This window comes from Dasypus novemcinctus, chromosome 9 (assembly GCF_030445035.2).
Source record: "Dasypus novemcinctus isolate mDasNov1 chromosome 9, mDasNov1.1.hap2, whole genome shotgun sequence".
Taxonomy (NCBI): domain Eukaryota; kingdom Metazoa; phylum Chordata; class Mammalia; order Cingulata; family Dasypodidae; genus Dasypus; species Dasypus novemcinctus.
In genome coordinates, this window is record NC_080681.1 from 113419780 (window position 1) to 113444594 (window position 24815).

Consider the following 24815-nt stretch of genomic DNA (forward strand, 5'->3'; position numbering starts at 1 on the left):
CCTGGTGACTGGGGGCATGGGAAGGGCACTCCGATACCCATTTCACAGAGGAGGAAACAGACTTAAAGAGGTGAAGTGACCTGCCGAGGTCCCTCTGCTAAAGAGGGGGGGCAGAGGCAGGCTGTCCTTTCTCTGAGGAAGATTGTCCCACATAGGGGAAGTCAAAGTGGTTTAAAAAGCAAAATAAAATGGTAAATCCAAGTATCTGTCCCTCTGTTCCAATACTGCTGGTTCCACTGGTATCTCTGATCAGTTTGTAGGTTTTTGTTTTGTTTTGTTTTTTAAGGCACTGGGGCCGGGGATTGAACCCCGGACCTTGTATGTGGGAAGCCGGCACTCAACCGTGAGCCACCTCAGCTCCCCTGAATCCCTGAATTGGTTTTCTCATTTGTTTGCTTCTTGCTTATTTGTTTGTTTTGTTTTTAGGAAGCACTGGGAACCGAACCCGGGACAGGTTCTCAACCGCTCGAGCCACATCTGCTCCCCGGTTTGTCTTTTGAAGCCATTGTGTTCAGGCTGAGGGGGAGGCGCACTTTGCCCTCAAAACTAACAGTGAGGGAGGACCTGGCTCCTGGGTCCTCCCCCTCAAATCCCAGAACAAAACGTCACTAAACCTAGGAAATTATGAGGAACGCTGAGAATCCCCTGGGGAGATGAAAGGCGAGTTTAAACTGGTACGTGTGGTGGGAAGTTGCAGCCAGTGGAAGGGGGCAGAGCATGGTCTTTAGGGTGGTGGAGAACTTTTAGAAAAGAAAATCTTGCCCCTTTGCACATGCCCCAATACACACACACACACTCACTGTCCGGACAGTGGTCCTGTGCCCACAGCTGGAGACCAGCAGCTCAGGCAGATGACACAAGTGTCTGCTGGGTCAAACCAGGACAACACAGCAGACAAAAGCCTTAAGGAATCAAGGATGCCCACAGGCTCTAGTCATACCCCTTCCCCTCCAGACCCCAAAGCTGGTGGATTCTGATCTGGGCAGAAAGCCTCCCCCCTCACTGCTTCTGCCTTGGGTGCTGAAAGTGAAGCCTGAGCCTGTGGGTCAGTTACTTGGGTGGGTGGTTGGGGGGGGGGGGAACTGGGCCTGGGGTCTCCATGCTGACACTGTCCTCTCCTTGGGCTCACTGGAGCTGAGAGTCTAGGGGCAGGCTCAGACTCTTGACTCAGCGTGCAGCACCAAACAGGAAAGCTCAACCTCTGAGGAATATGAGCTCGCAGGCTAAAGGAACAGGGAACCCAAGGAGTACAGTGACTTCAAGAGAAAACTGACAAACTGTAAGAGATACCACTCGACTGAGCAGAATTAGAGCAGATGGACTGAGAATTTTAAATAAGCATTAGAAACATGCCAAAGTATTAGCTATATAAAACAGAATGAGAAAGTGTTAAAAATGAAAAGACCCAAGTGGAAATATTCAAAGTGGCAAACCAGTTGAAACAACAAACAAAACAGGCAAAAATTGTGGAAAGCAGCAGCCGAGGAATGAAATAGTGAGCTGGTATATCAGATAGAGAAACTCTTGCAGGAGGGCATGGGAAAGGATTGGGACACAGAAAATGAGAAAGAAAAAGCAAAAGAACATCAATACCAATCTTACTCCAATAATTTCAGATGGATCATAAACCTAATTTCAGAATCCAGAACCATAAAGTTCCTAGAAGAAAACACCAGAGGACATCTTGATGACTTGGGGTAGGCAATGAGTGAATGGACACAGAGAGCAGACAATGGAGGGAGGTGGGAGAAATAAATGATTCTTTAAAAAAAAAGATGGATGCGAAAGAGTTCATTAAACTGAACACTTAAGCCTTGTGTATTTTATTGTATGAAACTACATCTCAACAAAAAAGAGGGAGATGGAAGTATAAGTGCCAATATCTAGATAACAGGAGTCCCAGTAGAGAAATATAAATCAAGGGAGGAGCTATTTGAAGAAATAATGACAATAATAGTGGAGCTAATGAAGAATGGGGGAAGTGGATGTGGCTCCAGCAATTGGGCTCCCACCATGGGAGGTCTGTGGTTCGGTTCCTGGTGCCTCCTAAAGAAGACAGCGAGCTGGCACAACAAGCAGGCACAGCAAGCTGACACAACATGATGACACAAGAGACACAAGAAGAAAAAACAAGAGACAAAACAAAAGCAGGGAACAGAGGTTTTGGTGCCTCCTAAAAGAGGTTGAGCTGGCACAATGGGCAGGCATGGCGAGCTGATGTGACACAATGATGCAACAAGAGACACAAGAGGAAAAACATAATGAGAGACACAACAAAGCAAGGAATGGAGGTGGCTTAAGCGATTAGGCATCTCCCTCCCACATTAGAGGTCCCAGGTTCGGTTCCCAGTGCCTCCTAAAGAAACAAAGAAGATGAACAGGGGAGCTGATTTGGCTCAATGGATAGAGCATCTGCCTACCACATGGGAGATCCAGGGTTCAAATCCAGGGCCTCCTGACCCATGTGGTGAGCCCACGCGCAGGGCTGATGTGCACAAGAAATGCCATGCCACAAAGGGGTGTCCCCCAAGTAGGGGAGCCCCATGTGTAAGGAGTGTGCTCTGTAAGGAGAGCTGACCCATGTGAAAAAAGTGCAGCCTGCCCAGGAGTGGCACCGCACACACAGAGAGCTAACACAGCAAGACGATGCAACAGAAAGAGACACAGATTCCCAGTGCCACTGACAAGAATACAAGCAGACACAGAAGAACACACAGTGAATGGACACAGAGAGCAGACAATGGGGGGGGGGCAGGGAAGGGAAGAGAAATAAAAAATAAATCTTAAAAAACAAACAAAGATGAAGAGACACAGCAAGTGCAAACAATGAGGGGATGGGGAGAGAAATAAACAAAATAAATTAAAAAAAAAAAAAGATGGAAGACCTCTGAGTTTGAAAGGATCTAAGACTAAATAGGAGAGGTGTGTCAGTCTGACATAGTTCTGAATTCCAAAAATAGATACTGGATCATGTTTGTAAACTGGTCTGTACCTCAGTGTGATTAAATTATGATTAGGGCTTTGATTGGGCCATGTCAGTAGAGTGTTGAGTCCCCAGGAGTGGGGACTCACAGATAAAAGGCATGGCAAAGAACAGAGTTGGAGGGTTTTTGATGTTGGAATTTGATGTTGAAGTCTTAAGCTGGAGCCCCGGGAAGTAAGCACACAGAGGAAAGAGAAGCAAGCCCCAGGAAGAGAGAAACGCTGAGCCTAAAGAGAAGCAAGACCCAGGAAGAGAGGAATTGCCGGGAAGCTTGAACCCTGGCAGATGTCGGCAGCCATCTTGCTCCAACACATGAAAACAGACTTTGGTGAAGGAAGTAACTTATGCTTTATGGCCTGGTATCTGTAAGCTTCTACCCCAAATAAATACCCTTTATAAAAGTCAGCAGAGTTCTGGTACTTTGCTTTTGCACCACTTTGGCTGACTAAGACAGATTTTGGTACCAGGAGTGTGGTCGTGTTTTTGGAATTACCAAAATGCTGGAACAGTTTTATAAACGGGTAAGGGGTATTTTTTGGAGGAATTGTAAGATGCTTGATGGAAATAGCCTAGATCATTTTGAAGAGACTGTTGATAGCAATATGGATTCTAAAGAGACTTTTTATGATGCCTTAGAAGAAAATGATGAAACTATTGGAAACTGGAGGAAAGGCAATCCATGTTTTAAATTTGCTGGGAACTTAGCAAGATTGACTCCCGATGTTTTTGTTCTTTGTTTGTTTGTTTTGAGCATTTATTTTTTATTGTATTTTTTTGAAGATACATAGATGACAAAAAATGTCACATTAAAAAATATAAGAGGTTCCCACATACCCCACACCCCACCCCACCTACTCCTCCCACATCAACAACCTTTTTCATGATTGTTGCACATTCATTGCATTCGGTGAATATATTTGGACCACTGTTGCACCACATTAGGAATTATAAATTCCTGATGTTTTATGGAAGGAAGAATTTGAAAATGGTGAGCCTGGGTGTTTAGCTGAAGAACTTTCCAAAGTTAACCTGAAAAATGCAGCTTGTTTTCTCCTTGCAGCTTATCATAAAGTGCTAGACAAGAGAAATATGCTGAGGACTGAACTGTTAGGCACAAAGAAAACAGGAACTGATTCCGGAAATTCCAAGCCTCTTGAAATCAAGTCCCCAGAAGAAAGCACCCATTTGAGGACTTAACTAAACGTGGAACTTGTAAATCAGGATTGAAGATGCAGTTATCTCAGAAAGACTTGTGGAAAGTTTTACTGTCTGATCGCTTGGACTCCCGCTTTTTGTGTGCTAAGCCAACAAGGTTTGTGAGAGAGCAATATGAACAAAACCACTGTCAGCTTTGACTAAAAGGGACATGGAAAGGAGAGATTGAAGGAGAAACAGCTTTAGAAGGAAAATCATGGAAGTTGAGATCTGGAATTAAGACATCACCTTGGGCCAAGAGTGGAACCCCACCCATGTGTACAGAGAGAGTGAGTTTGCCCCAGCAGTTGAAGAGGGTAGATGTTCCCACCCAATGTTCTAGGAGCATTTTGCCACCCTAGGGTGCAGAGAGGGTAGAACACATTCCCCAAGGTTAAGGTCAGCACCCCACAGGTCTGAGAGGAGTGGACCTCTCCCCCATGGGGAGGCCAGGTGGTCAATTCTTTGCTCTGAGAGGGTTGAACCTGCATGCCAAAGTTTAGGGGGAATGTTGTCTTTACGTCACTATACTAGGGGGGTTTAAGATTCTAACCCAAAGATTGGGTAAAGTGTGGCAATCACCCCAACACTCTTCGAGGGTGAGGTCTGGAGCTCGGTCAAGTATCAACCCAGATGCTTGATGAGGGTGGAACCAAGAAAATGGCCGTTGGGCAAGCATGTGGAAAGAGTGGGTTCCCATAAGGCACCAAGGAAAAGAAACCATCATCTTAAAAATACTCTCACACTGAAATTGAATGGAGAATGCCCTGCAGGTTTACTGAACTGTGGAGGACCCATGACTCATGTTTCCCACCCAATTTCTCCTTATTGTAATGAAAATGTTTATCCTTTGCCTGTCCATTTGTGTATCGGAAGCAGATAAATTGTTTTGTAAGTTTCAGAGGTCTACAGCTGATAGGACTTTGCCCAAGACAAACTATTTGTTTAAGTTGATTGTGATATGATTTAGTACTTGCATTGTTAATGATTTAAGATTTTTTCAGGCGTTGGACTTGGCCCAGTGGTTAGGGCATCCGTCTACCACATGGGAGGTCCGCAGTTCAAACCCCGGGCCTCCTTGACCCATGTGGAGCTGGTCCATGCGCAGTGCTGATGTGCTCAAGGAGTGCCCTGCCACGAAGGGGTGTCCCCTGCATAGGGGAGCCCCACGCGCAAGGAGTGCGCCCCGTAAGGAGAGCCGCCCAGCGCGAAAGAAAGTGCAGCCTGCCCAGGAATGGCGCCGCACAAATGGAGAGCTGACACAGCAAGATAATGCAACAAAAAGAAACACAGATTCCCATGCCGCTGACAACAACATAAGCGGACAAAGAAGACCCAGCAAATAGACACAGAGAACAGACAACTAGGGTGGGGGTGGGAAGGGGAGAGAAATAAATAAATAAATCTTAAAAAAAAAAAAGATTTTTTCAAAATTGTAATGTCTTTTTGGAATTCAGAGGGTGGAGTGTAGCAGTTTAATATGGTTATGAATTCCAAAAATAGATATTAGATTATGTTTGTAATCTTGTCTGTACCTGGGCCTGATTAAGTTATGATTAGGGCTTTGTTTGGGCCACATCATTAGGGCATAGAACTCACGGATAAAAGGCAAAGGACTGAGTTGAGGGTTTTTGATGGAGTTTTGGTGTTGGAGTCTGATACTGAAGCCTTAAGCTGGAGCCCCAGGAAGCAAGCTCACTGAGGAAACAGAAGCAAGCCCCAGCAAGAGAGGAACCCTGAGCCCAGGAAGAAGAAAGCCCTGGGAAGAGGGGAACTCTGAACACAGAGAGAAACCTGAGGAAGGGAGGAACCCAGGAAGCCTGAACTCTTGCAGACATCAGCAGCCATCTTGTTCCAACACGTGAAAATAGAATTTGGTGAGGGCAGTAATTTATGCTTTATGGCCTGGTATCTGTAAGCTCCTACCCCAAATAAACACCCTTTATAAAAACTAACCAGGGAAGCAGATGTGGCTCAACTGATAGAGTGTCGCCTACCATATAGGAGGTCCAGGGTTCAAACCCGGGGCCTCCTGACCTGTGTGGTGAGCTGGCCCGTGCGCAGTGCTGCTGCACGCAAGGATTGCCCTGCCATTCAGGGATGGCCCCCGCATAGGGGAGCCCCATGCACAAGGAGTGCGCCCCACAAGGAGAGCCGCGCCCATGTGAAAAAAAGTGCAGCCCACCCAGGAGTGGTGCTGCACACATGGAGAGCTGATGCAGCAAGATGATGTAACAAAAAGAGACACAGATTCCAGGTGACGCCAAGAATGCAAGCAGACACAGAAGAACACACAGCGAATGGACACAAGAGAGCAGACAATGGTGGGGGGGTGGAGGGGAGAGAAAGAAATTTAAAAAATCTTTTTAAAAAAACCAACCAATCAATTTCTGGTATTTTGCATTAGCACCCCTTTGGCTGACTAATACAATTATGAAGAGTAGAAAACAAAGATTCAGTTGAAAAGATCAGAGATACAAGTTGGTCCTTTAAAAAGACCAATAAACCTCTGGCAAGAGTAATCAAGAAAAAGAGAGAAAGAGAAGGCATTATTATTATGGAAAAAGGGAATACAATCAGAAAACGGTATAAATAGTCTTTTGCGAATAAATTGGAAAGTGGAGACTAAATGGACACATTCCTAAAAATATTAACTTATCAAAACTGACTCAAGAAGAAATAAAGAAATTGAAATACTTAAAACCTTCCCACAACAGGCCCATCTAATTTCACAGAAGATTTCTACCAAAGTTCAAAAAACATACTATCTCAGTTTTATGCAGAAGAAAATATTACCATTTAATCCTGAGGCCATTGTAATTGCAATACTAAAACTAGAAAAGCACATGAGAAGTGGAAAGTGGAAGTCCCTCACTTGTAAAAGCCCACACAAAAATTCTAAACAAAATATTATCAAAGCAAAATTAAATAAGTGAATATGTTATGAACAAATTTTGTTTCTTAGGAGTGCAAGGATGGTTTAATTAGTAAATATATATGTAATTACCTTATCAGATTAAAGAAGAAAAACATGATAATCTCAAGAAGCTTTTTATATGTACTTAATACATTCAACACAAATTCATGTTTTGTTTAAAAAACAAAACCAAACCACCTTAGCTAGGAATAGAATAGGAATAGAGGAGAACTTCCTTAACCTGAAAAAAAGGGATTTATAAAAACCTATACCACAAATCATCCTAAATGGGAAAACAGAACATTCCCTCTAAAGTAAAAAACAAGGCAAAGATACCCAGTATCACTACTTTAACATTGTACTGGCTGTGTAGTGCAATAATATTAAAAAACATGTCTAAAATATAAAACCACCTATCATTATTTGTAGCTGATTGCCTACATAAAGTTAGAAACAGCTTAGTAAATTAGCTTGAGAAGATAAAAATGTAAAGAAGCCAATTGCTTTCCTAAAGGTTGGCAACAAACTGTAAAACTTAACAAAAAATAGGTATCCAGGCACAAAAAAAAATTGAGTTGGACCCTCTAACTCATACTAGATATAAAAATCAGCTGTGGAACAATCGAAGTCTTAAATGTCGCTTTAAAATATTTAGCAGAATCTATAGATGAATAGTTCTGACCATGGGATAGGACAGTCTATCTTAAACAAGATACAAAAAGCAGTTAAAAATGAACTACAGGTACATGTGACAGTATGAAACCCTAGCAATACAAGATTTAGTGAAAAAGCAAGTCTAACACTAACCCAAAAGCCCAGATTCAGGATAGTGGTTATGGAGGGGAAGGGAGGTAGGGGTGGGGGGAATGTAGGGCCCCAGAAGATGTAAATTACTGTCACTGTTCTAGTCCAGATGTTGACTATGGGTTCATGGGTATTTTTTACATTTACTTTTAATCATAAAAAGGCTAGTTATGGAGCAATGATGGATGTAAATGTTGAAATCTGGATCACAATTAATGCAATCCATTTAGAGACCTAAGGGTCCATAAAATAATTTGAATAAAAACAAAAATGTTCAGTAAACCGTCACGTTGTGCCCCACGCGTAGAAGCCCCTCCACACTTCCCATCTCACTGAGTCCTCCAGAGTCCTGTGAGCGAGAAACCATTTACTCCCCATTTTATGCATAACGTGAGGTTCAGTCACTTGGCCCCAGTCCATCCCAAGAACCCAGGTCCGAATGACTCGATCCCTCTAAGCTTCACCTTCCTCCTGTCCAGTGAGACAAGGTATGTCCCTTTCTTGGCAAACAGCAAGTGCCTACTAAATGCTCACCTTCCTCCTTAATCCTAAGTGGCCTTGGGGAGTCACTCTCCCTTTCCGGGCCTCAGATGCCTATCAGTGTCCACACTGGTCAAGTGATTTTAGGGGGACCTCCCTACAAACGGGAGGGTGCCCAGCCCCTGCTTCCTCCTGGCAAGCCCTGGCTCACTCTGCAAGACCAGGACACCCGAGGCCAGGGTCCTGCCCACCTGTCCTGGCACTTACCCCTCCACCACTCATCTCCCAACACGCAGACGTTACTGTGGCTCCGCCTTCTCGCCCCTCGGGGTTTGTGCATTCGCTGTCCCCTCGCTCCTGGAACACTCTTCCTCCGGGCCTTTGCTTGGCTCACTCCTTCCCACTCTCCACCCAAAGGCCACCTCCGCAGTCCTCCCCTGCCCACGCCAGTAGAGCAGCCCCTCGTTATTTCACAGCGCGGCTCTGCAGAGCTCCTGCGCAGCACTGCTGCACCGTCGGCAAGGAACGCAATTGCTTTATCGTTTGTCTTTTCCAGGACAACGGAGCGCCCAGAGGTCAAGGACTGTGTGCCCTTATTCCCGGCACCTAGGACAATGCCTGCCTCTAGAAAACGCTCAGTGACTATATTTGAAGAAAAAGGAAAAAAAGAATGAAGGCCTCCTCCTCCGCACACCCCTGTGACCAGGCCGCCCCCGGCTTGGACAGGGTCCCCTCTGCTCCTACAGCCCCGCCTTCCTCGTCCTGGCGCCCGGGGCTCTGTACCACCTTCTCGCGCCCTGGAAGCCCTTTGCAGGCGAGGACGGGCCAGAACTCCAGCACCCAGCCCCAGGCCCAGAAGGCAGCCGCGCTTAAAGAAATGTTTGCTGAACGAATAAATGAATGTCCTCCCGCACGCCTTCGGCCCCCTTCCTTGCCTTTGCTTCCTTCTTTCTCCACTCTGACAGATGCCAAGAAGCCAGCAACCTGGCTGAGATGACAAGAAAGGCCAACCCGGCAGGAATTTCCTGAGTAGGGACAGCTTTTTTCCCCACTGGAGCCATTCCAGGCAGTAGGAGGCCCAAGTCTGAAGACGAGGCCTGAGGCAAGTGCGGCCGGTGGCGGGACTCGTCAGGGACTTGGCCTGGCAAAGCCGCCGGGCCAGACGCCTTCCCCGCTTCCCCCCTGGCTGGTGGCAGCAAGGTCAGCAGACCTGCCTTAGACTCTCGACCCCAGAGGCCTCGCACTGCCGCGCTCCGCCTGGCCAGGGCCAGTGGGGATGCCCTCGATGATTCGAGTCACGTAGCCACCCAAAAGGAAAGGACCCGCTTCCTCCTGGGGGCAGGTGTGCCAGGCAGACCAGCCCAGACACGTGGGTGTCGCAGGAGGACGTTTCAGAGCCCAGTTCTTACACAGCCAGCGCCGGGATTCCCCACCCCAGGAAGGCTCTGGACGCCTGAGCTAGAAGCCCCGGAGGGTCACTCCTGAGGCCCTGGCCTGGCCCGAGGCTGGGGCCAATCCCTGCTGAGCTTCCTGAGCGCTCAGTGGCCTCGGCCAGACTCGCGGCTCCAGCCTCCTCCTGACCCAGGGCACAGAGGCACAGCGCGGCCCTGCCGCGTGCCCCACAGCACCCCTTCTTTTCCCCCAGGAATCACGCTGGCCTCGGCTCAGGGGCAGGAGCCTCAGGAGACACTCTCGGTAACTCCCCAAGTATCAGGGGTCGGCCCCTGCCGTTTGCCCAACTCCCACCTTTCGCCCCTCTCCAAGTCTGGTTCCGGAAGAACCACCAAGTTCAAGAAAAGTCGACACATCTGGCCTGTAGAGACGTAGCTACTCTTTATCAAGTGACTAAGGGCCCAGACTCTGGAGCCACGCTGCCTGGGCTCATATCCTGACTTAAGCACTCGTGACCTGTGTGACCGTGGGTGGGTCGCACCCCCTCTCTGCGCCTCTACTCATCACCTGTAAAAAGAGGGATTCGAGTTCCGGCTCTGAGGGCATGTTACGGGACCAGATGAGAAAGGGAACGAGAAACACTTGCTTGGCAGGACACACAGTGCTACAGAGTCAACAAATGACAACTATTACCAAGATTCCTCAACAAATGCAGGTCGTCTGGGGCCCTGAGCAGCCAGCGGCATTTACATCCTCATCAGAGCCAGAACCAGCTGCCCAGAGCTGACGGGGGAGGCAGAGGGGAAATCCCAGCTCTACCACCCACCAGCTCTGCCGCCCTGGGCAAGTTGCTTCACCTCTCTGAGCCTCCTTTCCGCTTCTGTGTGATAAGGACTGCCCCAGTGACTCCCTCAAGACCTGTTGCTGCCAGCTCTGGGCAGGGCTGGGAAGTAGGGAGCTGACACAGGCAGGGGCTCGCCCACAGAGGGGTGAGGTGACAAGTTCGTTTCCCTTCCTGGAAACCTCCCTCTGGACCCTCAGCACGTGGGGGAAGTCTCCCTCCACCCCAGCGAGTGCCCTCCCACGGGCCTGCCTCCCAACAGCCAGCCCTGCGCTGGGGTGCCAAGGAACAAACCAACGAGCAGGAACCTTCCAGGAGTCCTCGCAAAAGCGGGCGGCATAGCCAGACTCCCTAGCCGGCTCGCGGGGGTTCCCCGGCCGGGTCCACCGGTTCCTGAGCACTGACAGGGCAAGTGGTGCCGGCTGTGCCCGCTGCCTCATCCGGAGGGCGGGGGGGGAAACAGTCCCTACCTCGGAGGGTTGCTCCGAGGATTAGAGAGTTAACATTCCCAGCACACTTGCAGCAGCGCCCACTGACGACGCGCGTGAGCTGGCGTTTCGGTGACTAACGATGGCTGCGCTTCCTCTCGGCGGCTCTCCTGGCTTGCCCAGCGGCCGTGGGCCCCGCCTGCAGCTCCCACACAGGGTCTGCTTGGCACTGGCACTTCGACACCGATCGCGAGGTCTGCTATGCGCTCGACGCCATTCTAGGCACTTCCTATTCCTGGAGGGGTCCACAGTCAAGGGCAAAAAGGCCCCTGGACTCTCTGCTTTTGTGCCTGTTTGTTCTGAACTTAGGATCCCGCGCAGGGGATCGGTGTCAAGGGAAGAGGCTGGAGGGGACAGCGGTTCCCACATTCCGTCCAGGAGGATACACCACATCTGCCCTCAGAACCGGCTTCTTAGTGGGTGCTCAGCTCGTGGGTGGAAGCTACAAAGGGCAGGGGCCACATCTGTTTTGTTCCCCGCCCGGGTCATTCACCCAGAAGTATCTTGAGTGGGTAAATCAGGAACACCAGGGGGCAAATAGGTATTCCACTCACTGGCTGTGTGAGCTAGGGGATGTTTACTTAACCTCTCTGGGCCTTCCTGGTGAGGACCAATGAATAAACACGTGAAGCATTTAGAACAGGGCCCGGTTCACAATCTATTTAAAGCTTACATATTGATACATGTCTCCATTACTCCTCAGGATACGTCTTCGTGGAGTTGACAAATGAGGAAACTGAGGCACACAACTCTAACATCACTAGGGATGCTATTTATCCCTGACAAGTATTAAATGCCTGTGGTGTGCCAGGCAACATGGAACATTTAGACTGAGCGGATAACAGCTGTCACTATTATCATTAGGAAACTAAGGTTGTCTGGGCCTGAGGGTACACCTGTGAACTAAATGACAAAAAGAGCTGTCAGAGGTGTGACGCTGAGGGTTTCACTCCTTGACTAAATGTCTGTGCCAGAGAAACTGTGACCCAGGGAAACTGGTTTGTCCTCCTGCCAATCACGCTGTGGGCAAGTGTCAGCGGTGGAGAGATGGACGCACCAGCGGAGATCTGGGAAGGACGGTTGGGACAGCCTGGGGCAGCTCAGGTGTGAAACCCAGTGGGACACCTGCACAGGTTTCCCCAGGTAACCAAGCCAGGTTGGCAGGCTGTCCTCAACACAAAGTCACTCAGCATTTCCTGAGCGCAGGTGGCGTGCGAGACGCTGGATTTCACGAATGATTCAGGCGGGTTTCCCGCGCTCTGGGAACTTGTCATCGGAAGCCAGATTACATAAATTCCCCGGATTTCCCAGGAAGACGGAGACAGTCATGATGCCACTGGCAGCAATGGCAGGCGAGGGCCCTGGCAGGGGAGGGGGCAGCAGGTGCCGCGCAAAGCTGCGAGGGGCTGGGGACACACGCAAGGAAAGCCCTTCGGTCTCTCCCACCCCCACGGCACCCGAGTTTGAGGACAGGTTTTGCTGTTGTTTTGACCTTGGACAAGTTTGCCTTGCCTCCCGGAGTTACCTCAGCTTGCCCTTTTGCAGATTCATACTTTACCAAGTTGTTTTAAGGATTCAGTGAGTTCGTAAGTAAGCAAGGGCCTTCAAGTATGACAGTGGCTGGGAAACGGAGGCTGGGAGAGTTACATGGATAAACAATCTGTGGTGTATATACATGATGGAATATTATGCAACTGTAAGAAAAAAGGAAGTCATAAAGCATATGACAACATGGATGAACCCGGAGGACATTATGTTGCGTGAAGCAAGCCAGACACAAAGGACAAACACTGTATGATCGCACTACTGTGAACAAAGTATATTGTGTAACATATTGTATGATTCCATTTATATAAAACGGAAATATAAATCAAGTTATAAAGATGAAATTGTAAGGCTAGGGAAGGTATGCTAAGGGATATGGAGTTTTTCTCTTTGGAGTTATGAAATAGTTGTAAAATTTTTTTTAATTTTTAAAATTAAAAAATTTTTATCTTGTTCTAAAATTTTTTGTGATGATGAATGCACAACATTGTGATTATACCAAAAGCCATTGACTATACCCTTTAGCTAGATCATATGGTATGTGAATATATCTCAGTAAAACTGCTCAATAAACAAGTAACTTGCCCAGGGTCCATGGCTGATTCAAACAGGAACTGGAATTGGTCAACAGGAAGTAGAATTGATCCATCTGGGTTAGGGGTGGCAAGCCTGGCCCCATGTCATCTGAGTCAGCACTCTGGAGCTCCCACCCCCATCCTACCCCACCCCACTCCAGGCTCCCCTTGGCAACCTGTTCATAAAGACCCAGGAAACAGTAGGAATCAATCTCCAGCACGGGGTTTACCACTTACTTGCTGTGTGACCCCAGGCCCATTGCCCTCCCTCTCTGAGCTTCAATTTCCTAGTTTGCAAAAATGGAGGTGCCACTCACTGTGAAGCTCATGCTAAGGGTGAGTACGTGGGGAGCACTGTCCAGAGGCAAAGGAGTGCCACAGCCATTAACGATAACGGATAATGGTGCTGAGCAGGCCAGCTGTGAGCTGGTCGGGGGAGCCACGCTTTGGAGCTGGTCAGGTGCGAAGTCAAATCTCAGCCCCTCCACTTACCAGCTGGGGAACTTGGGCAAATTATTTTCACCTCTCAGCCATTTTCTTTACTTTAAAAATGAGTTTTTATAAGGATTAATGCATGAATGTAGATAAAGCATTTAGCAGAGTGGCTTGGTGCAGAATAGTCAGTAAATGCTAATAACTATATTATCACCCTTTTTATTACTATTGCTATTTTAGAGGGTGGGAGGGGAGAGCCTGGCTCTTTCCAGGATGCTGTGAATCCAGGCTCTTCCTTCTCACGCTCTCAGCCTGGTGGCCGCCGTTGAAGACTGATCACGGGTGGAGCCATGTACCCCGCAAAAGGTCCCACAGCACAGGGGAGCTCAAGGTTCCTCCTGTCTTCCCGGACAAAGGAAAGAAGACTGGGGAGCTCTGAACAGGGTGCCCCCCGAGCTGTCCCTTCCCTGCCCCATCCACACAGTGACTAAATCCAGTTTGGTTCTGGGGTGTCCTTTCATCTCGTGCGCCAACTCTACCTAGTTGACAACGGCTGCCTGAAGCACGGTACGTGGGGGAGGAACTGAAGGTGCGGAAGGAAAGCAAACGAACAGCGGCAGACTAAGGCCTGACGCAGGCATGGGGCATGGAGGGCAGCAGGCAGGCCAGCTACGTGCCACCTGAGCTGGAAAAGCTGTCGGGCCTTGCCTCACTTGTACAAGCTGTGGTAACAGGAAGCTGAGACTTCCCCAAGGTAGCAGGAAGCTGAGTCTTGCCCAGGTTAAGCACCTTGAAATGGCAGAGCTGGGATTCAAACCCAGGCCTCCCTGGGTTTCTTCCCACCAGGATTCTGTGCTTTGCTTCTTGCCTAGAAGAGGGGACGCGCAGGCGGCTGAACAGAGGCTGCTGCCTGAGTCCTCTTACCCCCAGGCACTTTGCAAACCCAGATGGTGGAAACTGTTTGTAGCAAGACCCTGAGGGGTGGTTTCCAAAAAAAAATTTGAAACCCCGTGCTAATCTGATTGGGCAGGAGACAAGATACCTAGATTGGGGTTTTACCTTCACTTTCTGGCTTTGTGACCTTGAGAAAGTTACTCAGTTTCTCTGGGCTTCAGTCTCTTCCCCTGTAAAATGGAGACAATACAAGTCAAATATGATAAGGTCATTTAAAGTGAAGAGCCCAGTTCCAGACAGAGTAAGCCCTTAAATGATAATTACAAAGATTAGATCAAGGGGGAAACTAAACAGGATTTCCACAAAAATACACAGGTGATTACACAGGAGAGGCCTACAGAGAGGATGTCTGTTGATCTTTGACATTTTGATAGGCTAAACTAAGCTAAAACATGAATTATGATATTAGATAACATCAAAGTAACCAGACTCTAGAGAGACAAGTTGTGTCATACCTGTCAAGAAAAAGGAAGTAGCCATAATAGATTAGCAATGGTGGGGGACAAAGGCACACAGTGTCCACCCCAGGGGGTGACTTTGTGCCTCATCTGTAAAGTGGGCGTAAGAAAAGCACCCCAGGGGAGCAGACATAGCTCCAGTGATTGAGCACTTGCTCCCATGTACAGAGGTCCCGGGTTCTATCCGCAGTACCTCCTAAAAACAGAATAAAATAAAAAGAATAGCACCGGCTTTGTGGGGATGCTCTAGGACTAAATGAGGAAATTCAGGTGTGATACCGAGTCCAGGAAGTGATCGCTGGCTCTTGGTTTACGGGGGAGGGGGAGAAATGAAGCGCGGGGGAGCATCTCACTTAACGGGGGAGCACCTCACTTAACGGGGGGGGGGGGAGGGAGCATCTCACTTAACAGGGGAGCACCTCACTTAACGGGGGGAGCACCTCACTTAACGAGGGGAGCACCTCACTTAACGGGGGAGCACCTCACTTAACAGGGCAGAGAAAACATCCACAGAAGTGCTGAGAGGGAGCAGGGGAGGGAGCAGCTCGGAATCAGCTGGGACACTTCTCCCAGGAACTGTGGCAGATGAGTAAGTTATTAACCTCTGCATTGACAGGCAGGTGGGAGACAACTCCTCAGAGGCTGAGCCTGCTACCGTTCGGTGAGGCCTGGAGGCCCAGAGGATCATAGAAAGGAGACCTGAGCTGCTCAGCCAGAGCTCTGGAAAGGTCCCTACCCTCTTGTTTTAGAGACAAAGTAAAAGGTGAATCTCAGGAGGCAAGAGATTTAACCCAAAAACTAAACAGCACATGGTAGATCCTTTTAAAGATTGTGTCGGTGTGTCTGTTTAAATGAAAGAAGAGCAATTTGCTTTGGCCACCTAAGATCAGACTGTTTGCTGAGCAGCCTGCAGCCTGCAGACCTGGGCGCACAAAGTTCACGCACGTAGGACAGGGCCGGTGTGACCTGGGTCAGGAGACCGAGCAGCCCAGGACGGCGGCGCCAGCGAGGACCGAGAAGCTTCTCTAGGACAAACCCTTGCTCCTCGCTGTACCCCTAGATTTTGTTCCCAGAAATAATTGCCCAGACTCTGGTTCCCGGGGCAGCGCGGGGTGACAGAGGCATCTCGGGATGGGTTTTGAACCCTAGGTGCTCTCCCTCTGCGAGGCGGTGGTTAACGTCTGAAAACGCCCAGCGCCCTGCTGGCGCTCCCAAATGCTCCTTCCCACTCGGCACATTTCTGAACCCTCCACAACCACGAGCACCAGAAGGGGGATCGAGGCACCCCGCTGTTCGTCTTGTAGCCCCACGGCAGCTTGTATGGGGAGACCATCTAAATTCTGCGTCTTGGTGTGATCCCCCAGGCGGCCCCGCAGAGCCCCCGCATTTAACCAGCCGCCTCTGCGGCCCCTCCCGCCGCCCTCCGGCCCAGGGCAGTGAGTGAGCTTTGGGAGGTGCCTCTGCCACCACCAGACCTTGGCTCCCGAGAGAGGGGCGGACAGAGCTGTGGGTTCAGTGGCGTTTCCCGTCTGCGAAGGGGGTTCACCCACGCCCGTGGAGCGTTAGGAGATGTGGCAGGTGGGAATGACGGGGAACAGGCCCCTGCGCCCCACAGGCTGAGGCACCTCCTCCCCCGCACCTCTAGTGCCCTTGGATTCCTCTTTCCGGTGACCAAAGCGAGGAAACACCCCCCTTCTGGCCAACATGTTCCGGAAACAGTGCCAGGCCAGAGAAGGGCAGGTGTCATGGGCCCCACATCCCTGCCCCCTAGGGCTGGCCCAGGCCTCATCCAATGAGATGTGAGCCCCTCCCACGTGGCCTCAGAGCATCTAGTCCGGAAACCGCAAGCTCAGAAGCCTGCAAGAGCCAGGCAGGTAGGAGCCAGCGGGGCAGAGGCTGAGTGTGCCCGACGGAGGGGGTGGGGGCTGGGGAAGAGGCGGGGACAGCTGCTAATCAGCTCCAGCGCCTGTGGCCGGGCACGGAGGCCCAGTGTGGCCACATCTGATCTTTCAAGAAGCCAGAACCTTGTGTTTTTATGTACAATGAAACCGCCTGGTTTAACAACAAAAGCAACTACATCGAAGTTCTTAAATCACTGCAGGAATCAATCTTGGGCTGGCAGTTTATGACTGAAGTGCTGTCACCTCGCACACGGTTAGCCCATGAATATTTAGGACCAGTTGAGTAAATGAGACCCATACCATCTCCCCACTCCTGCTGTAGTGAAGTCCCATCTCCCCACTCCTGCTCCACAAGCATCTTGGTTTACAGATGGGGCAACTTAGGGCCCAGAAAGGGGAAGAGACTTGCCCAAGGTCTCACAGGTGGTTTATCAACCGCCCAAGGACTTCACCTCCACTCCTGAGTTGAAGGTCTTTTTCCACTAACTCGTAACTGTCTGCCTCTTCCCTGGAACCATTGTTTCTCTTTTCAAAAAATATGTATATACGAAAGAAACACGCGCAAGTGATATACACCAGATTCAGGGGAGCTTACCTCCGGGAAGGTCATGGAGTTAGAGCCTGGAGACTGAATTCCTAGCACAGGTCCGCCCGAAGCAGGTGGGCGACCCTGGACAAGCCCCTTCCCCTCTCTGAGCCTCAGTCTCCAGCTCTGAAATTCTAGACATCTCTGAGGTCCCCTCTCTGGCCAGTCCTTCGTGGCCTCCGATGAATAGAAAATAGTTACAATAATAATAATGGAGAGGGCTGGCCCTACCAGCTGGGAAGGAACACTACAATTTTTAGTGAAACCTGACCCCTCCTTACTGGAATTCAGAAAGAACAGCAGCAAAGCTCGGGCAGTTTAACCACCATCCTACAGTTAACAAAAACACATCTGGTTTAACTTCACTTTCCTCATCTTCTCCCCTCACCCTCTTCCTCATCTCAAATTTTACCCCTTAATTTGAGAAGTCAAATTAAATGCAAACAATTGATTTCATGCCACAGTGAGGCTGCAAATTTAAGCATGGAAAACTTTAAGCATGGAGTTTTTCTGGGAGCAATTATGAAATGCTGGGGGTGGTATGGGGAGGCAGAAAACTCTGGAGACTGTTCGTGAATGTCTTTGGACATCGGGGTGGTTGCATGCCCGCATCTGCAAGAGGTATCGTTATTCCCCTTTCAGGGAGGCTCAGAGGCAAAGTGACTTGCCTCAGGTCACAGCAGACGGGTGGAACTCAAGATGCTGACCCCAAAACCCTGCTGTCGAGGTCTTTGGAACCTAAAGAGGGACTTCCCTTGGGTCCCTCTGGAGCAGCTGGTAGTTGTGAAGGAAACTGCAGAAACTGCCCCACAGGGAGTATTAACTTCTCAATAACAATCACCAGCCCTGGTCCAGCTGGAAACCCCTTCATGAGCTGATGAGCTGATGATCCCCTCCCTGCAACCCTGCAACGTCCATATAATTAACCAATTAACCCATGGCACAGAAGAGGAAACTGCAGCCCAGAGACGGAAGGTGACTTGTCCAGAGTCACACAGCCGTGCTGGATATGGGACCCCAGTCTACTGCCCCCAGCTGCCCTCTAAAAGTGAGGGCATCTCAAAAAAAAAAAAATAAAGAACCCAGCCCAGCTCCAGCCTGCTGCCACCGAGCTGGGAAGCTGAGTCAGCATGCCTGTGGCCCCTGGGAGAATTCGCAGCACTGGTTCCAGCCCAACTTGCTCGCTCTGCCCGCAGTGCCGCCTTCGAGTTCTGGGTTTTATATTAACAGCCCCAGTTGGACCCATTTCATGGTGAGGCCTCCGGGCTATGCTGCTGGATACTCTTGGAGGAAGAGGCCTGAGCCCTGGCCTTCCTTACCAAAGGAAGAGCACTGGACTTGGGATTCCGGACAGGTGGTCCCAGCTCCATCACCCCCAGCCAGCGTCCGGGTGTCCTTGGGCAAGTCCCTCCCCATCAAGTGTAAAGTGAAAATCAGACCCAGCTGGCAGGGCAGGGTGGAGGTGGCAGCCCCAGGACGGGGGCGCGGCAGGGCTCGAGTCTGGCTTTGTCCCATTTCTAAGCCAGGCTCCGGGTTCAGGTTGGGGACAACAGGAGATGGCATCTGAGTGTGGGCACAAGGGCACTGCCCCCTTGCTCAGCCCCTGAGAGAATGGGCAGGGCCTGAGCAAAGGTGGGTGATGGGTTTCTAGGGCTTAGTGGCAGTGACATAAATGTACACCAAGTCCTGGCACTGCATTTTCTGCTGAGATTAGAGCCGATCTTTTAAGCCCAGGCCCTGGCTACACACTCCGCATGCCTTAAACATATCTAGACCTCGCCACGATAATCACGGCTTACAGACAGGAGCCTGAGACACAGAGAGGAGGCAGGACTCATCCCAGCTCCCCCAGCTCTTAGGGAGGATCGATCTCACATGTTAACCTCCTTCCTTGTGAAGTGCTTGGTGGCAACTCTAAAATGTCAATTTTGATGGCCCATTGCAGAGCCGATTAAAGTTTGTTAGAAGAATGCCAGCTCCGTAAAACATTTTAAGCATTTGTCTGCTTAGTTTACTGCTGTATTCCCAGCACCTAGAACAGGACTTGACACAAACTGGAGGCTTAATAAATATTTGTTAAATGAAGATAACTTTTTTTCCTCACCTCAGATGAGTTTTAGTCCTCACACAAGTCCTGTGGGAGAGGCGCATTCCCCATTTGACAGGTGGGGCGACACACAGAGAAGAGCCACAGGTCAGGTGGGGAGAGGCTGCTGGGGGGAGGGGGGAGCTTTCCTGGAGGGGACTCAGAGGGGGGGAAGCACAGCAGGAAAGGGGGCGCAGAGGGAGAGGTGGGCAGGGGGAGGGAGTGGCGGGGCGGGCAGGGCAAGGTGGGGACACCCACAGGTGGGTCTGACTGAGGACTTGGAGGGCAGGTCTGGAGGGTGGGAGGGTCAGGAGGAACTGGCAAGCACATCAAGCATCAGTGCCGGGAAGCCACAAGGAAGCGCTGTGACAGAAAACCGAGGCGGCCAAGGTGGCAGGGTTTGGAGTCTGGGTTCAAATTCTGCCTCCACGACCGGCCTGCTTCTCCCCTCTTTCCAGGTGAGGCAGGGCACGTGAAGAGTTGGAGCGCGCCGCACGGGCCGTGAGCTGTCACTGTCTCCAGCAACGCCGTGGGGACGCCCCTCCGCCCCGGGAAGCTCGGCGCAGCTGAGGGGTCGCCACGGTCTTCCCAGAGCCCAAAGGCGGCTTCCGGCCTGAGAATCGCCCCCTCTTTTGATCTCCAGGATTCCCTCCCCCACACACACACACGCGGAGGCCTTTGTACCACGGACCCCTCCCCCCATTAAGTGCGGAGGAAGGACCCAGAGGGGGCCCGAAGGGGCGGCGGAGGGGGAAGGGGCTTTCCCCGGCTTCCCGCCCCACCCCCGCCACCATGCGGTTAACCCTTTCAAGCCTGGGGGTGCGGGAGCCCGCCCGGCACCCGACGTCACCGGGCACATTGCACACCCGGGGGGCGGGGGGGTCGCAGCGAAGCGGAGCCGTATGGCCCACCCGCACAGGGTCCCCTCGCCGCTCCTCCAGCCCCCACGGCTTCCCAGGCTGTGGTGCCCCCTCCTCAACCCACACCTGCACGTCGGATGTCCCCTCGTCGTCCTCCCCTGTGGCTCCCGGCTCCCGGGTCCGAGCGCCTCCTCCCCCCGCCTCCTCCCAGCTCGGGCTCAAAGTGCTGTCCCCCCACCCCCCAAGGCCAGCCCCCTCCCGGGCGGCTGGGGTGAAATCTGGACAGCTGCTTGTTGGGGACAGGGGAGGGCAGCAAGCCGGGGCTGAGGCGTGGCAGCCAGAATCACTCGCTGTCCAACCGAGGGGACACCGCGGGGGTGCTCTGCCTCCCCCGAGGGTGGGGATGGGGGAGCCCCAGGACGGCAGCGGAGGTGCCAAGCGCTGTCCCCTTAGCTCGCGGGCTCCCCGGACGCCACGTCCAGCCTGAGACTGAGACCCAGCCCTCCCGCCAGGCGCCTTGGATGAGCACGAGTCGGGCAGCGGGACAAGAGGTTGGGGTGCCCAGCGCGCTGCGGGGACTGGAGGCGCGGAGGCCCCTGCAATTTATATTCCACCCGGGGCGCCACCACGTACTCGAGGGCTGGGGGAGCCGGGCCCCGCGCCGAGTCCTTACCTGCTCCGAGGCTCTGTCCTGGCACAAGCGGCGTGGGTCGCGCGCAGGCACAGAGGGGGTGAGGTGGCGGGAGCGCGACGCTGCAGGGCCACCTCCCCCGCGGGTTTATGAAGGCGGCCCGGGGACCCAGCGCGGCCCCAACCGCCCTCGCCCCCGCCTCCGCCCCCGCCTCCTCCGCCCCCCAGCCCCCCCCCGCCTCCGCCCCCCAGCCCCCCCCCGCCTCCTCCGCCCCCCAGTCCCCCCGCCTCCGCCCCCGCCTCCCCTCCGCCGCCCCCCAGCCCCCAGCCCCCTCCGCCTCCCCGCGCCCGCTCCGCCCCGGGCCGGGAGCGCACGCCGGGGGCGGGTCCGGCCGCGCGCGCGGGGCGCCCCCTGCTGGGGTCGGGGCGCGCCGCTGGCGCCCTGCGTGGCTGCCCCCGGCGAGCGAGGCCGCACCTTCCAGCCCCCCGCCGGGCTTGGGACTTCACCGCTGTCCTCCGCCGGGACGTTCCTCTCCAGGGGATCAGGGCTCTGATTCCGGTCTCGACCTCGAGCAGAAGTGCGTTCTTTTCTCCGAATGTGTCTTTCAAGCCAATTTCTCAGACACCTGGGATTCAAAAAAAAAAAGTTTATTTGGTTGCCCAAGCAAAGGCCTCATGGCCCCAAACTACGTCCCCGATTCGCAGAAATGCCAGTGTTTCATAACGTCAGGATGCTAGTGAGTGATTGGGGTGGAGTTTACCCCGGGTGTTTAATTGATGAACTTTAAGGGCTGAACCAGGATGGGGGGGTGCGGGGTGGGGGCGACGAGTCACGGAGCTACAGCCCTCATCGAGATCTAGGCGGCTGGGGAGGGGGCGACGCCGACAACAAAGGTGGGCCGCGCGGTTCTCCCGGTGTCAGAGGAGGGTGGAGGGTCACCCCTCCAGCAGAAATGCCTGTGCGCAGAGGTCAGCGCCTCGGGAGGAACCGTGACAGCAGGCCGGCGGGCGCACGGGGCACACGCAGGGCAAGAGCCGCCTGGGATGCTCACCACGATGGCAGGTTTTCAGTCGGAAACGCCGCAAAGGGTGAAGTCAATCTACCAGTGTCTGTAACTTCAGGTGTCGTCCCTTGTGACTCATTTTAAAAGCATCTGTAGCAGTTGATGTTATATATGAATTCCAAAAAGAGAGATTACGCATGTAGACTGGACTGTTCCTCTGGGCGTGATCGCCTTTGATTGTGTTAGGTTCCGCTGCGATGTCTTTGATTAGATTATGTTAAGATTAGGGCTTGATTTGACCACGTGGGTAGGGCGTGACACAGTGTTGAGCCTCGCCCCTTGGTGGGCTGTATAAACCGCCACTCACTCAAGAAGAGACAAAGAAGACCACACAAGAGCTCCATGGACACGGCAGAGGAGAGAACCTTGATCCCAGGACCCCGGAGAGAGCTGAGCCCTCCACCAGACAGTTTACAGCTGACCTTGTGAGGAGAGCAGAGCAGCTGAGCCTGGAAGGAAACGAGCCCTATGCCAGCCTATTGCTGAGATCAGAAGAAGCTGCGACTGTGGACCAGGTTCAAAACCCCACTCTGGGTGACCTTGGGCAAGACACTTGACCCCTGTGGACTTCCTGTCCCAGACACCATTACCCCTGGCTTCCCTCAGCTAGGTGCTGGAGTCATTGAGACAATGAAACTCTGAAATTCTAGAAACATGAGGAAGAGGTAGGAGAAGGTGAGTCCGACAGGTTCCCACCGCTATTTCCCCGGGACCAGCCCCTAATGGAACACCACCCCTTTCCTCTGAGCACACCCTAAAACCAGACTGTTTGAATCCAAGAAGAGTTAAATGCCAAGAAGTCCCTTATCTCTGTTTGAATGCCTCCAGCAGCAGAGAACTCACCACCTGACCAGTGGAAGTTCTTCTTAGTGATGATCAGGAATACCTGGGATCGGTTGTTACTCTAACCCACAGTAGTCAGCCTCCCCTTTCTCGGAATCTAAGCCCCAGTCTGCCTCTTCCTGCAGCCACCTTTACCCAAAGGCCAGAACAGGGGAGAAGGTATCGGTGTCAACAGAACCAATCCCAACCCAGCGTTCTCCTTTCTCTCACCCACTCCATGCCGGGCTCCAGGCTAGGCATCTTGCACCTGTTATCTCCCAACAAGCCCATTTTAAGAGGAGAAAACTGAGTCCAAGAGAGAGCATGCACCTTGTCAGTAAGGTATGAGTCAGAACTGGGACTTGGTGCCAGAAGTCAAGAATGTCTTTGTATTTATTTTTATTTCTTTTTGCATGTTTGGCAATGGATACCGTTGCTCTATTTACAGGAGTGATATAAAGTTTCCCTTTTGAATTAAGTTTAAGTTTTTTAAAAGTGAATGAAAACTATTACATAAATACTATTTATGAATTTCATGTCTTAGGTGATATTGCAAAAATCATGGAGATGGTAAATGAATAAAGTTCAAGAAATACAACACTCCTTGATAAGAAATTGTGTGCAAAAGCCCTCAGCCCTGTACCTAAAATATGGGAAGAGCTAGGTAAAAAGGAGGCCTAAAATGGTGACATCGTTAGTGAGCCAGGGCGAGTCCCTGGCCATCGGAAGTCTGCCTGTCTCAGACTGAACAGAGGCCAGGACGCTGAGAAAACAAGGATTTGGGGCCACCCATCCCTCCGGGAAGCCCCAGCCCCTTCTCCTGACTTCTAATCTCCCCAAAACCATGTGAGATGGCCCTTCTGGGTGGGCCACATGGCCAGCATTGGGCCTCCAATATCTGGGTGATTTCTCCCTAGGTACCCCTCACTTTGGGAGTCCAGGGACTGGTTAACAGCAAGAGGGGACTGCTGCTTGGCCAATTCTGCCACCTTCCTCCCTCAAACCCCCTGCTCCCAAAAGGATAAGTCAGTTGACAAGGGGTGGACACCCAGCAGCCATTACCTTTTCTACTTCCTGGGTGCCGCCCCTCCTGGTGCTGTCACCGCAGCAGGAAGGAGGCCTGGACCAGGAACCAGGAGACTCAGGCCCCGCTCCCCGTTCTTCCCTGGCTTGCTGGGTGAACTGAGCAAGTCGCTGTCCCTTAGGTGCCCCATGACTAATTGCCTCTAAATCCAGCCTGGATTCCAGGACCACTCGACAGGTCAAAAGCACTTAATTGCATGAGGTTTCTCTCTGTGGGCAAGTACAGTGTCTCTGGGGCTCCACTTCCTTGGAAAAACAAGAGAACAGGACTGCTTGACCTCCAAGCTCCCCTGACTCTGAGAACTGATGCTCTCCTTTGATCTCCCAACAGATTGTAAGGTGGCTGGGGCGGGCATCTAGAATGCCCACCAGAGATGAGGAAACTGAGGGCCAGAGAGGTTAGTGACCCAAAGGGGTTGGAAGCCAGGGCTGCCAATTCCCGTTCCAGACCTTTTACTTCTCCTTCGTTACTCCATATTTATTAAACACATGCCTTGAATGAGACCTGACACTCATCAGGCAGTAGAAGCTGAGTTCAAGGTGAGGCCAGGATTTTCGATTCTCTCTGCACTGACCTGGGGAGCCCCCTGCGGTGAGAAAGTGCTGAGGTAGTGAGCACCAGTGTGCAAGGGGGATGTCGGGACCTCAGTGGTGAGGGATAGAGAGAGAAGAGAATGGAGCCAAAACTCTGAGAACTGTTTATTGGGGAGGGCAGGG

General features: G+C 51.7%; 1 protein-coding gene across 4 annotated transcripts in view; it reads right to left on the reverse strand.

The window, feature by feature from the left end:
* Positions 1-21728, reverse strand: part of ALPL (alkaline phosphatase, biomineralization associated) — a 48141-nt gene extending 26413 nt beyond the window's left edge. Inside the window, exons 1-2 of one of the 4 annotated variants that reach the window (XM_058304188.2) lie at positions 21605-21728; positions 14714-14778 (exon numbers count right to left, since the gene is read on the reverse strand). The gene's annotated coding sequence lies outside the window, so the exon portion shown is untranslated. Of the gene's footprint in view, positions 1-14713; positions 14779-16541; positions 16655-21172; positions 21347-21604 lie in introns of those variants that run through there. The other 3 variants (XM_058304186.2, XM_058304187.1, XM_058304189.2) reach the window with 3 other exon arrangements.
* Between the last annotated feature and the right edge of the window lie 3087 nt (positions 21729-24815).